At 41.5% G+C, this 14,507-nt stretch overlaps 1 pseudogene; it reads left to right on the forward strand.

The window, feature by feature from the left end:
* The first annotated feature begins 5,408 nt into the window (after positions 1 to 5,408).
* On the forward strand, positions 5,409 to 6,904 carry LOC109469932 (annotated as a pseudogene).
* The last annotated feature ends 7,603 nt before the right edge of the window (positions 6,905 to 14,507 follow it).

Raw genomic sequence — 14,507 nt, forward strand, 5'->3', positions numbered from 1 at the left:
TTACCTGTTGTCGTCTGCGTTTTTCGAACGCCGTACGTGAGCCGCTTACAGCAGACGACGCCCCACTCTCAGCCGGTCTTTCGTCAAACGCATGTACATCCGGCACGGCTGTGGGCTTCAACTGAACGCGTTTACGTATTCCGAATTCCCGCTCGAGTCCGCCGACAAACTGGTCGCTGGAAAAATGACGACTGCACAGTTCGGCTTTCGCCCCTCCCGTCCAGTTGTTTCTACGGCGCTGTACGTACTGGGTCCACAATCGCCTTCTCCGCGGGCTGCTTGGAAAACTATGCAAACTAAGTCCTAATTTCGTAGTCCCAGAACAACCATAAGCTACACATCTACGCACCATATTTCTATAATAACAAAGATAAACAAAGATACTGACGAAAAAACTTGGGCTGACAAAAAAACTACATGACAGTTCCTGTCGTCTGCTAAACTATGACGCTCACGTTCCTACTGTGACGTCACTTCCGGTCTCACTGCCGAGTTTGCACTAGAGTAGAGCTGGTGGATTTAACACTTAGTTTTCGCAAATTCATGGGCGCTTGGATAAAAATGAGGCAATTTCTACAATTACATGTGTGGAAAGCTGTTTATTCCCCAAAATGCACATCCCTTGTTACATAGGGGCTTTAAGTTTGCAATTATACTGAAATCAGGTAGTCAAGAACGGTATTCACCTTTCAAATCTAGACAGATATCACGTCCTAAGTGATGTTTAGTGGTGTTATGTTACATCTTGTTGTTGATGGTTCATAGCCCCATACTCAAGCAGTTCAAAACTGGCAGTTCAAAAGTCAGTGGTTGTTTACTTCTGATCAGCTGTAGTTATTTCTCATGCACTTGAGTCGACTGCTGTTTTCTTCCACATATGGCAACTTGAAGAGTGAAGCTATGCAACAGAGAGACGCTTTGTGAAACTGAAATACTGGTAAGTGCACTCTGAAGCCTTTTTCTGTCAGTTTTTGTACAGAAACCTATGCTGGCAAGATACATACCGGCCCGCCTCCCTTGTAGCTTAAACCACCTGTTGTTCAGATCGCCATGGATCAAAAGCGCCCCTAGGCGGCCGTAAACTATCACTGCAGTAATAGGAGCCGCTCAGTCAACGTCATGATGCAGTCCTGCATTGAACTGCTAGAGGTCACTTTTGAGCCATATACTTTACCCTACCATACTGATCGTTAATTACCTTCGCCAAGAAGGTTATGTTTTCAGGGGCGTTCGTGTATGTGTGTGTGTGTGTGTGTGTGTGTGTGTGTGTGTGTGTGTGTCTGTCAACACGATAACTTGAGAAGGCCTTGATGGATTGTCCTGATACTTGGTAGGTGGGTAGGTCTTGATGAGACCTCAAAATGATTAGTTTTTGGACCGCCTAGCGGCTTGTTATGGTACTGCATCTGAACTTCCGGTTTTGATATCTCATGATCTAGACATGCTATGGTGATGAAATTTAGATGGTAGGTAGCTCTTGTGCTGGGGAAGAAGTGATGTGAGTTTAGGCCCCCTAGCGGCTTGCTCTGGAACTGCAGCGATATATTCTTGAAAATATTCAAAAGGGGATAACTCAAGAACCGGTTGACGGATCGTCGTGATTTTTGGTATGTAGGTAGCTTACGTGATCCTTCATATAATTATGTGACAATTATGCAAATATGGATATAATTTGCATAATCTATGGGGAAATTCTTTAAATCAGCTGCATTCCATGATAGGACAATTAAAGCTTGTGACATTGGTAATTGACAACGAGAGAAACACAGGAAGATATTGATTATGTTAATAATGACCTAATTTGCATAATTAATGAGAAAATTTTATAATTATGTAATGATAACTGTCTGGAATTTCATACTTGTGGTATTTGAAAGTTAAATTGAGGTGAACATCATTAAACATAATTTATTCAAATCAGGACCTCATTTGCATAATTTATTAGGCAATGCTAGAATGCATTGTTTGTTAATATAAGACTGTTTTTTTGGTTGAGATTATGATAAAATGATATAATTCATGAAAATTAGGTCCCTATTTCCTAAATCAGGGGGGAATAATCTAATCTATAATTTGTCATGATCAGTCATAAAGATTAACATCATTTGGCGAAGGTATGAGATCGGGGAACTCTAGTTTACAAATGTTGTCTGCAAGAGTCAAAATTCTGATGCAACGTTGCTGCTGCAAAATTCTGATGCAACGNATATTCTTGAAAATATTCAAAAGGGGATAACTCAAGAACCGGTTGACGGATCGTCGTGATTTTTGGTATGTAGGTAGCTTACGTGATCCTTCATATAATTATGTGACAATTATGCAAATATGGATATAATTTGCATAATCTATGGGGAAATTCTTTAAATCAGCTGCATTCCATGATAGGACAATTAAAGCTTGTGACATTGGTAATTGACAACGAGAGAAACACAGGAAGATATTGATTATGTTAATAATGACCTGATTTGCATAATTAATGAGAAAATTTTATAATTATTTAATGATAACTGCCTGGAATTTCATACTTGTGGTATTTGAAACTTAAATTGAGGTGAACATCATTAAACATAATTTATTCAAATCAAGACCTCATTTGCATAATTTATTAGGAAATGCTAGAATGCATTGTTTGTTAATATAAGACTGTTTTTTTTGGTTGAGATTATGATAAAATGATATAATTCATGAAAATCAGGTTCCTATTTCTTAAATCAGGGGGGAATAATCTAATCTATAATTTGTCAGTCATAAAGATTAACATCATTTGGCGAAGGTATGAGATCGGGGAACTCTAGTTGTTCATTTTCTGGCTTTGTGGAACGATTGGAGCTTTTGTTAATGTTTTTTTTTAAGTGTACTTGTATTTGTTTTCCTGTGTGTGGATGGTATTCAGCACCAAGGACAGGCATGTTTGCCCGTGTGTCGCCGCGAAAATGAATGAATTTATAGTGATAAGAAAATCGGACAAAGTGTTATTTTTATCGCGTGGTCGCATAAATGTTATTCGTAAGAACGTTTATTTGTTAATAACAGGAATACTAATTAAAAGTCACCCTGCAGCTGCATTTTTATCCATTCGTAAATAGATTATCGGTTTCACATTAATTAGACACGGCTGTTTTCCACACCTGTGTAAAAAAAAATGCATGGCGTGGTAAGTTCAAAATGGCGCTCTTGCACGACAGGAATACTAGTATTCTAGGCTACGATTTTTGTCAACTTTTCGGGTACTTTCTCGAGTTTTTGTCGGTGGAATGTTTTCTTAAGTGTGCAGCAGAGCGTTGGGGAAGTTTTCGCTGTGGATTTGTGCCGTTTTGAAGAGAAAATGCGGATTTCCTGACCTGGTGAAATTGGACAACAAAATGGCCGGACAGTTGGAGTGGCGTGGTTTGGCCATGGAGACGACTTTACTTAAATTGTTGCAGGTAAACCAACAAACTTGTCGGCTGACAATTTGCCATTATTCCCTTGCAACATAAGAACATGTCAATTCATATTTCGTATGAAAACGCGTGGTTCTGTAAGTTCCAAGCGACCGTTCCTAACTTAAAACAGGCTTTGAAAAATCCAAATCATTTTGCTACGTTTTCTTCAGCATTAACCATGTGCGGCATTTCTGTAGAGTATTAAATGTATTGAGTATGTCCTTTTGTCAAATGTTCAACGTTTTGAGGTTATATCAATTGGTAGAAAAAAATGACATTTCTTTACCAATACGTGGTTCCTTCTAAACACATGTTGGAATGTGCACGTGTGCATAATTAAATACTTCTGTTATTGTTCCCGCCAAAAACTCTCGTAAACAAGGCGCGGGGCCCTCAAAGTTTCAAGGCGCCGAAATTAACAAGGCCCAAAAAGTTTGTAAAGTTCAGCCGAGTTTTGAACAAACAGCTGGCCTTTGACTAAGCGATACGAAGAATTTTTCAATAACCGGTAAAGATGTATTCAGAATACCTAGGATCAAAGCAATCAATTACGCTTCACGACGATGAACAAAAAGGACCCCACTACTACTAAAGGTGAATTATAATTGCCCTCTACGGCTCACTGAAAAGGCATGCAGACGATCATACATAAGGCCATGTTGATTTGATTATATGGATGACATCCACGCGCGCATGAATTTTCGGCCGTTTCCAAAACAAAGTTTTCAACCATACTGGAAATCATACAAAACGAGCAAAAATACACAGTAAGTTGCAAAAGAATATTTAAACACCATACCGATGTCGTAGAATGCCAAAATCAAACGAAAAAAGACGAAAGTGTAAAGAAATGAATTTGAAGAGATTATTCGTCCAACCATATTCTGTATCATTTGTTCAACCTTCATGACCACGTAGATTTCATGATGAAAGCAACTTTTTTTTGCAAAACTTTTTTCTTATTCGCACGCACGCATCAGTTTTGGGATTCCCAGAGGATGTCATCCATATAATCAAATCAACATGGCTTAAGGTACCACGTATGGCATCCTAAAACCAATATTACTATGAGATTAATCTACCTGACAAAAGAGTTGCGGGATTTTGAAATCATCGGTGGAATTTCTAGCGTTTCCGTTTGGGCATTGAAATAATATTGCTTTGTATGTACATGCCGGGTTGTCACATGCCAAAGTGTGCCTAAAACTAACTATTTGGATCCATTGAGAGAAATGCTGGAATTATATGTCATATTGTATATAGCATATTCCAACCATGGTTAAGAAAGTTTTGGTGAAACAAAAGTGATCCCAGACCACCTAAGCTCAAATAAACTCGATGAACGGTCGAGCTACTCTTCCATTTTTTTTAAACCGAGGAGATTGTTGTTGTTATTCAAAGATGTTGGTCTTACTGATGAAGCCCCCCCCCCTCCCAAACCTTTATGGATCTACGTTCATTATGCGGAGCGTCATGTTCTTTGGTTAATAATATTTAATAATTGCAAGAATTTCGTAATAACTGTTGTTTACTGGAAACCTTTATGTCGATGTCCGTCGTTCCTTGTTGCATGGTGGGGTGGCATTCGGCGCTTCCCGTCAGAGGCGACTGACAAGCATGTTCTAATAACTATCAAACTGTTCATCCACGGAATCATCTCGAGTCGGCGTCAGCGTCACAAAGACTCGGGCTGCAAGAGTTATTAAAAACTTCACAAAAGGATCATCCGCTGAATACCTTACACGTCAGAAGGGAGTTTTATGTACAAAGGTTGCTAACAAACAACATTTTTTTCTCGCTGAGATATCACGTTCTAACTCTGAATAAATTGGCTGTCTTTAGCCAGTGTTTGCCATTGAGCACACAGCTGCCTGCTTTCTCCGTTCAGCTAGTCAGAAAAGAGAACACTAGTCACGGCTTAGCGACGGGTTTGAAAGCTGTCAATATGGAAAATAAACGGAAGGCTCGCCAGTAGAAGATGGCATGAACCATGTTCTGTCCATCGGCTCAACATCTCGCGATCTGCAGACGGCATATCTCATCATCAGCCTGGTGTTGTCTGTAGGATGCGGCCTGCTGCTCATCTTCTTGGTTTGGAAGAAAGAGTATCTCCGAAAGCCCAGCCACTACCTGCGGTGTAACCTGGCGGTAGACGACATCGTCTTCACCGGCTGCCTGGTTCCCGTCCGTGTCTACGCACTCTTCCGGCAAGACGCCAGCGGGGGACAGACGTGGTGCGCGGCTGAAGGACTGGTAGGACCTGCATCTTTGATGTCTGTGTGTGGTACATACCTCATGATGGCAGTAGATCTGTATCACTTCGTGTGCAATCCCCTACACTACCACGACAAAGTCACCACCAAACGCGTGGTCCTGGGCATCCTGGCGTTCAGGGTCTTCTCCCTCTTCGGCGGACTAGTGCCCGTGGCCTTAGGCGGACTGCCCAAATACAACCTGCGTTGTGAGGCTGAGCCTGCGAACAGTACTTCCCCATCTGCCATCTTCAGAAACATGATGTTACTTTTCTTTTACTTGTTGTTCTCTCCGTCCTGTTCATCTACTGGCGTATCTTCAAGGAAGCCAGAAGACAGCAGGAAAGGGACGAGAACCGTGACCTGTGGGTGTTCCAGACCAAGGCGTTCAAAGTGATGGTGCCGCATGCTATCGTGTTGACTGCATCCACAGCCACTCTCGGTTTCCGCGTAGCCATGGCACGGGCTGTGATCACAGAGGAACAGATGTCCCTACGCGGCCTGATGATCGCTGAAAGCGCAGCCATCCTCCTGTACCTGACGCTATCGTCCGTGGCGGACCCCGTCATCTACAGCTTCCGGCTGCCGGAGTTCCGCCGAGCCTTAAGGGAGCTGTGCGGGTTGCGGACCAACGCCAACCCTCCGCCGCCGCCACCGGCTGCGGTACGGCGACATCGCCAGCAGGGAGACGCGGAGACAGCCTCCGTCACCGGTCCGGGGCGGCGCGGGGCACCGGCTTCGGAACTGGGGCCAGCTCAAGCCAACCCTCCGCCGGCGGCACCAACACGACCGTACCGGTATCTCCAGGACGACGTGGAGACGGCCACCTTCACCGGTCCCGGTAGGCGCGGTGCACAAGCTTCTTCAGCGGGCCTGATCATGGAGCACATGGCGGAGGACCAGGCAGAAAAGCAGGCGACACAGGCAGACACGATCCCCGGACCAGCGTCCCGTGCAGGGCACCGTGGCCGCGAGACCACCTCGGGGCGACCGTTCCGGCTGACAGTGAGGGCAGAGGTGCACGCCGAGCCAAGACCACGTCCCGGACAGGAGGACGCGACGGTAAATCTCCCCGGACAACCACACACGGACGCCGAAGAAGAAGACGTCCCTACTTTAACTTTGGACGCCGACACCGACGAGCCAACGGCAGGACACGCTCTGCACCACCCACCATCGTGTCCGAAGTTGGCATGGGAGGAAGATACAAACCAGGGCAACAAATAAATACCAGTTCTGAAGACGAGACGGGACGTACGAAACAAAGATGCGGTGAAACGAAACAAGACTGTGGAATATATACGGACAAATCAGGAACAGAAGCATCCAAGGACAACTGTAAAAATTCAAGTACTATGTCGACGAACTTTGAAAATACATTTCCTTTTGAAATACGACAAACGAACAGCTTAGACAAGGAAATCGACTATCCACAGGGACAGAGGTAGGCTTGTTTTTACCAATCTTCTAGACAAAATATCTCATTACAAAAACGGTGAAGGTTTTGGACCGTCTCAAATTTGGGCCATCTCGCATATTCAAAAGACTTCTTAGCTCTAAATCCTGTTTTGGCCCGTCAGTCCTCACTGTCAGTTTGTCGAGCTTGTCTCGAAAACTGATGTTTCTGACTTAGGGAGAAGAGATGTTGTTTCGGTAGCGAGAAATTATTGTAATGCCTCGGAGTGGCCTCTGGCTTTGCTGAGTAAATTGAAAAAAAATATTGTTTTACGTAGAAGACGTATTCATGCTTGTACAAAAGTCGGAGGAGGTATTGGGTCAACGGCCATGCCGTTACAGACTCCATATTCAGAGGAATTCTTAGATCCAAATCCTATTTTGGCCCGTCAGTCCTCACTCTCAGTTAGTCGAGCTTGTCTCGAAAACTGATGTTTCTGACTTAGGGAGAAGGTATGCTGCTCCAGTAGCCCGGAATTATTGTGATGCCTAGAAGTGATCTCTAGCTTTGCTGAGTAAATTGAAAAAAATTGTGTTGTGTTGGAGACGTATGTATGCTTGTAGAGAGTATATTTGTGATTCCTAGAGGATGTACATTTCGTGATTCCGGCTCATGAGTCTAGTTGCAGTGAAAATTTACTGACAAGTCCAGTGTGTTAATTTGTAGACTAAAACGCAGCGTGATGTACAGATATGTAGAATTGCTTACATGTTTCTTTCGTGGGCCATTAGTAATTGTCCCATTCAGAAAATGTACATACAGTTCACTATATGTGTAAAAATGTAGTGAGATTTGGGTCCGTTAGTCCTTACTCTCAGTTAGTCGAGCTTGTCTCGAAAATTGTTCTTTTTGACTTAGGGAGAAGATATGTTGTTCCAGTAGCCCGAAATTAGTTCCTAGGAGTGGTCATTAACCTTACACTAAGAAAATTTATTAAAAAAAATCGTGTTGTGCATAAGACGTATTCATGCTTGCAGAGAGTATATTTGTGATTCCCGGAGAACATTTACATGTACATTTTGTGTTTCCGGCTCAGTCTAGTTGTAGTGAACACTTACTGACAAGTAGAATTTGTTTGCAGACTAAAAACTTACGTGATGTACCGCTATATGCAGGATTGTTTAGTAAAGGCACCCAGTGCGGTTTTTAGGGCTTGGAAACCAGATTTTTCAAAGCCAATATTCTAGTCATTTATCTACATACTAACTCAGCTGAAATAACACTATCCCAATGTATATTTACCTTCATGGAGCAAAATTTACCCAAAATTCTGACGGAAAATGGTTACTGGAAGGGCTCTGGGTTGATTTTTAGGGTACCACCCAGAAAATATAGGACTCATCTTGGGGCTTGTTTCTCCAGTTTTAGTACCCAAAGTATGAAATTATGATTGAAATGTGCTAATGTGAAGCAGTATGTGTCAATATCACAAAGATTTCTTTATTCAGAATATTTCCAGTTTTGCTCTGAAATCGCGTTGGATGCCCTTAATTGTTTTTGTCGTTGGCCATTAATAATTGTCCTATACAAAAAACCTATATATATATGAATATATGTATCAAAATGTAGTGAATCAGCTGGGACGTAAACCAAGTATATTCAAGAGCCATTTCACGAGAATACCAGGCAAAACCAGGTTAGGTCGGAAGGTGGGAGTCGACCAATTTGACTCATAGGTAGTTTATGCAACGACCCTTAATATCTTGATTTATAAACGTAGGCTTTTAACACTATCTACTCTAATTCTGTACATACATCTCTTCGCTATTGTTATTTATGTAATGTAGGCCGTATACGATTACCAGCATATCCAGTTGTAAATTGTATTGTGACATTTCAACTGAGTTTAATTTTGCAATGAAGTTTTAAGTCAGTAAAGTTTGATGTCTAGTAGTACGTGTTAATGCTTTCGAATATCTTTGTAGCTTTTTGCTATCGTTTTTAATGTAAGGCCATGCTGATTTGATTATATGGATGACATCCTTTGGAACTCCCCCCCCCCCAAAAAAAAAAAAATTGGCAAAAAAGGTGCTTTCATTATGAAACCTACGTGGTTTTGAAGCTTGAACAAATGACACGGAGTATGGTATGGCGAATAATCTACTCTTCAAATTCCTTTCTTTACATTTTCGTCTTTTTTCTCTTGATTTTGGAATTCTATGACATCGGTATCGTTTTCCATTTTTTTGCAACTTACGGTACATATTTGCTCATTTTACAACTTTTTTGTACGATTTACAGTATGGTTGAAAACTTCTTTTTTTTAGAGATGGCCGAAAATTCATGCGCGCCCGGACGTCATCCATATAATCAAATCAACATGGCCTAATGTAGCCCATATACGTATCAAACCGCGTAGCTAGTTGCACATTGCGATTTTCTGTATGTACGTAGTTGAAAATTGCCATTTTCTGAAATATTATTTTTTATTATTATTGATGTAATACTAGTATTCTCGGTAGCTATGTTGGGATGTAGTTGCAGTGTAATAAAAGTTCGTGGCTTGTAGTAAATTCATTGGCTCCAAGCGTCATTGAAAAACGTGTACATGTATCATTTCTCAGTTTTGTTCTACCAGTATCATATACGACTCTTCGCCAAGAGACGCAAACATTTTTTTTTTCAAATTTCCATATCACTAGTGCTGACATACTCCTATATGGCTCCGAGTTTGAAGCCTTAAATGTTGCGTCGAAAGGTAACTAATTAATTATCGCTACTTCTGGGTTCATACAATCTGATCAGCAAGAGAACATTTGTAAGAGATGGCTGCATACTTGGAATATTTGGAGATACAGTGGATGCCAGTTATTTGCAACACGCTTTTTTTTTTAGAAAATCATGGCAAACGAAAAAAAAATTGTGTAAACCCAAACCGTTTCCCATTGACGCCATTGTTTATAGCCCCCCTTATTGAAAAGACAATGCCGGCTAATTGCAGAAAAAATTGTAAAGTTGCAACACATTTTCAACCAAAAACATGCCAAACAAATCACCAAAATCGGCCTAAAATTTCCTGTATCAAGACATCAAGCCACCAAAAGGGACGAAGTTGTCTGTTCTGAACCACAAACGAGGCCGGTTTCCATTGAAATTTACGTTGATCGGGCGAACCACCTGTTGTTCAAATCGCTATGGATCAAAAGCGCCCCTAGGCGGCCATAAACAATCACTGCAGTAATAGGGGGCAGCTCGGACTGCTAGGGAAAAATTGTGGAACGATTGGAGCTTTTGTTAATGTTTTGTTTCATTTTGTACCAGGAAAAAGTGCACAAGTGTTTGTTTTGCCGTGTGTGGATGGTGTACAGGAATACTCAAGTCACCATAAATAGAATACTGGTTTCACATTAATTAGACACAGCTGTTTTCCACACCTGTGTAAAAACACGTGTGGCGTGGTCCATTCAAAATGGCGCTTTCGCACGACAGGAATATTCTAGGCTACAATTTGTGTCAACTTTCAGGGTACTTTCTCGGGTTTTTGTCGGTGAAATTTGTGTGCAGCAGAGCGTTGGGGAAGTTTTCGCTGTGGATTTGTGCCGTTCTGGTGACGTTTTGAAGAGAAAATGCGGATTTCCTGACCTGGTAAATTTTGGACAACAAAATGGCCCAAAATGGCGGGGCAGTTGGAGTGGCGTGGTGTTGCAGGTAAACCAACAAACTTGTTGGCTGACAATTTGACAGTATTCCCTTGCCTCTTGTAAGAACATGTCAAGTTATATTTCGTATGAAAACGCGTGGTTCTGTAAGTTCCAAGCGACCGTTGCTAACTTTATATATATAAACAGGCTTTGAAAAATCGCATCTTTTTGCCGCGTTTTCTTGAGCATTTTCCATTAGCGTATTGAATGTGTATAAATATATTTTTCTTTTTGTCAAATGCTCAACGTTTGAGGCTACTAGTATATTAGCTGCAGAAAAACGGATTTTTTTAACCGCACGTGGTTCGTTCGAAACAATATGATGGAATGTGCAGGTGTGCATAATTAAATTATTTTGTTATTCCCGCCAAAAACTCGCGTAAACATGGCGGGGTCCTCAAAGCTTCAAGGCGCCGAAATAAACACAGCACAAATTGTTAAGTTCCATTCTTTTGTACACGTATCATGGCTTTATTAAAAAGCATTTCCATTTTAGACTAATTCAGTAATTGTAAAGACCATACACTACAGTTGACCAGGCTTGTATAGAGGCTTTTCATTGACGTCATAATGATTATCATATGAATCTCGGTTGTTGGCATGTTTAACAGACATTAACTGTAATCCAACATGGCGCATGTGAATAGCCTGTAATACTGTTTTCAAACATTTTGCGCGGATTTTATATGTATTCCACGTGTAGTTTCCGTACATTGAAGGGCTTTCTTGCTGTAAGTGTTTTACACTGTCTCTAGGTACAGTTTTTGTCCTGTATGGCAGGTTGATAACTTTGTAATGATTTGTGTTTTTCATAGACTCCTGTCTGAGTTATCTGTGTTCTGAGAGTGATGAGATATGTGATGACAGAGGTACAAGGTGAGGAAAATCTTAATTCTGCATTTCATTATGTATACCTGCAGCTATCTGGTGTTATTTTAGACAAGTTTATTAACTTCTTAATAAATGTCTGTATGGTTAGGCAGCTGCTGACTGATGCAGTAGTGAGGATTCCTGTCTGAAGCTGACAAGGATTGGACCAGACCAGGTGAGAAAAATCCCAATTCTGCATTTTACCTACAATTTATTGGTTTTATTTGAGAGACTGTATAACTTGTAATTTCTGTATAGTTAGGTGTCTGCTGATGCAGTAGTGGTGACCTCTCTCTGAACCTGACAAGAGAAGATTGAACCAGACCAGACCAAATAAACCTGCAAATTCAAGTCGACTCTGGATGAATATCAGGTGAGAAAAATCTGAATTCTTCATTTTACCTCTTATTTCATACTTCATGTTGTGACAAGTGTGTAACTTCTAATGTCTGTATAGTTAGGTGGCTGCTGACTGATGCAGTAGTGATGACTCCTGTCTGAACCTGACAAGATTGGACCATACCAGGAGATTTGAAGACTCGAGATGAATATCAGGTGAGAGAAATCTGAACTGTGTATTTTACCTACCATTTATTTCATGTTATTTGAGGCAAGTGTGTAACTGTATCCCTGTGTAGTTAGGTGGCTGCTGACTGATGCAGTCAGTGAAGACTCCTGTCTAAACCTACCAAGACTGTCTTGGAGAAGACCAGGGGATTTGGAGACACATGCAAGAGCAAGGCAACAAAACAGCATCATCCATAGGTGAAACATTAAATAGCATAGAATATCAATTCTTTTGACCTCAGCACTCTTTAAACTCCTCAAACTTTATACAAGTAACACACTACCAGCAAAACATGTTTCACTATAATATTGTGTTGCTTTATTTGAATGGATGACTACCCCCGGGTAGTCTTGGGGCTTCATCTTTGAGCACTTACAAATATTTCTAGGCAGAGGCAATTAAAAGGTCATATGTAAGGGTTGATCATTTTTACCTGGTTACCAGTTGTCCATTCTTGCCTTGCATCAATTGTTCTTTTTTATTTAGGTGTGTCCTGAGGGTCAGTGGTCATGATGTTCCTATTCAAGCCAAAACAGATGAGGGCTCACTTGACAGTTGACTTGAAGTTGAAGTGAAAAGTTGAGTCAAGTGAAGTGAAAAGTTAATATACAGGTGAGACAATGCTTCACATTTTTTTCCACATGTTAAGAACTAAGAGAGATAACTGATTACTATTTACCCCTTGTACATCTGTATCTGTATAGCCGGTATAACTGCTCTAAGGCGTAACACACCAGCCGGTATAAAGGCGCCCTTCAGCGTAAAACACCAGCTACATATATATTACCTAAGCAAAGAAATAGTTTAATTGTGCATATTCATAATCTTTTATCGTCACTCAGTGTTGTTTGGAAATGTTTTTAGACATCACACTAATTAGCCGTTCGTATAATTAGGTGTGTCCTGATGTTCCTGTCCTGACTGGGAGAATCCTGTGATGACGGGCGACTTTGTCCAAACCAGACGAGATGAGGGCTCTGTCAGCAAACCAGTTGACTGAAGACACAGAAGAATTTGTACAGGTGAGACAATGCTTTACAACTTGTACATGTATGAGTTTTTCTTTACGGTTGTATTAAGAACTGAGGCGAAACATTAGTAGTAACAATTCTAAAAGCAATCTTCTAGAGTCTCTTTCCTCATATATTCAAGCAATTGTATAGTTGAATTGTTATGGGTTCACCACACCACGAAGTGGTGGTGAACCCATATTGCTTTTTCTGATGTTTCTTCTCCTCCTCCTCCTCCTGCCATATCTTTAAATGGATTCAGCTTCTTCATTTTAGGGCCTAAGGTCCTGAAATTTGGTATGGAGGTACAGTGGGCAAATACCCCTAGGCGTTTTTTAAATTTTTGTGATACAAGCTTTTACAATCGTTTTATTTGCTTTTTTAGCGGTCCCCATAGGAAAGTACTGTGGGGACGTACGCGCGTGACGTAATAAGAAAGGAATTCGGCGGTATGCCCATATATGGGCATGCAAGCATGAACCAGACCAATCTATTCTTCTTGCTGATTGGCTGTTGGATTTGATTGGATTAACTCAATTAACACCTGTTCAAAGCCATTCCATTTTGACAGTATGAACTCAAGTGTTTTGGTAGGTACAGCACAGGCCACGAAATACGCATCGATTTTCGAGGGACGTTCTGCGGGAGAGTGCCGGACGCTGTGCGGGACTTCCCTCGGGAGAGTGCGGGACGTCCTCCGGGAGAGTGCGATACGTTCTGCGGGAGAGTGCGGTACGTCCAGCGGGAGAGTGCGGTACGTTCTGCGGGAGCCAGACATTTTGCTCTTCTCTGTTGGAACAACGCAAGTTGGAGGTCAATGACCTGCGCCCGGCGTGTAAACAAAAAAGTTACGCGGTACGTAATGTGTAGCGTCGGCGCGCGCGCCACGGTATCAACAATTTTCCGCAATCTTTACCAACTAGTATTATCTAGGTTCTGTTATAGCCTGGTATCCAGTCTGATTCGTGGTCGGGGCCGCAAGAGCTCTGGCCCGCCCGCCTCACATAAGCGTCCCGGTGTGTATTTCATGAGAGATTAATTAGCCCTCCACGAACATGTTAGCTCGGTTGGAAACGCGCAAGGCGGCAATCCCAGGCATTGCAAGTTCGAACCCCAGTGCATCGGACATTAATATTTTTAGCAATTTAACATTTTTAACAATTTTATCATTTTTAACAATTTTATCAGTTTTAACAATTTTAACAATTCTGCATTTTAACAATTTCAACATTTTTTTTATTTTCGTTGTTTTGCTTTTAACATTCAAAAACTGATTGTTCTTACT

This window comes from Branchiostoma belcheri, unplaced genomic scaffold (assembly GCF_001625305.1).
Source record: "Branchiostoma belcheri isolate BF01 breed outbred unplaced genomic scaffold, Haploidv18h27 scaffold212, whole genome shotgun sequence".
NCBI lineage: Eukaryota > Metazoa > Chordata > Leptocardii > Amphioxiformes > Branchiostomatidae > Branchiostoma > Branchiostoma belcheri.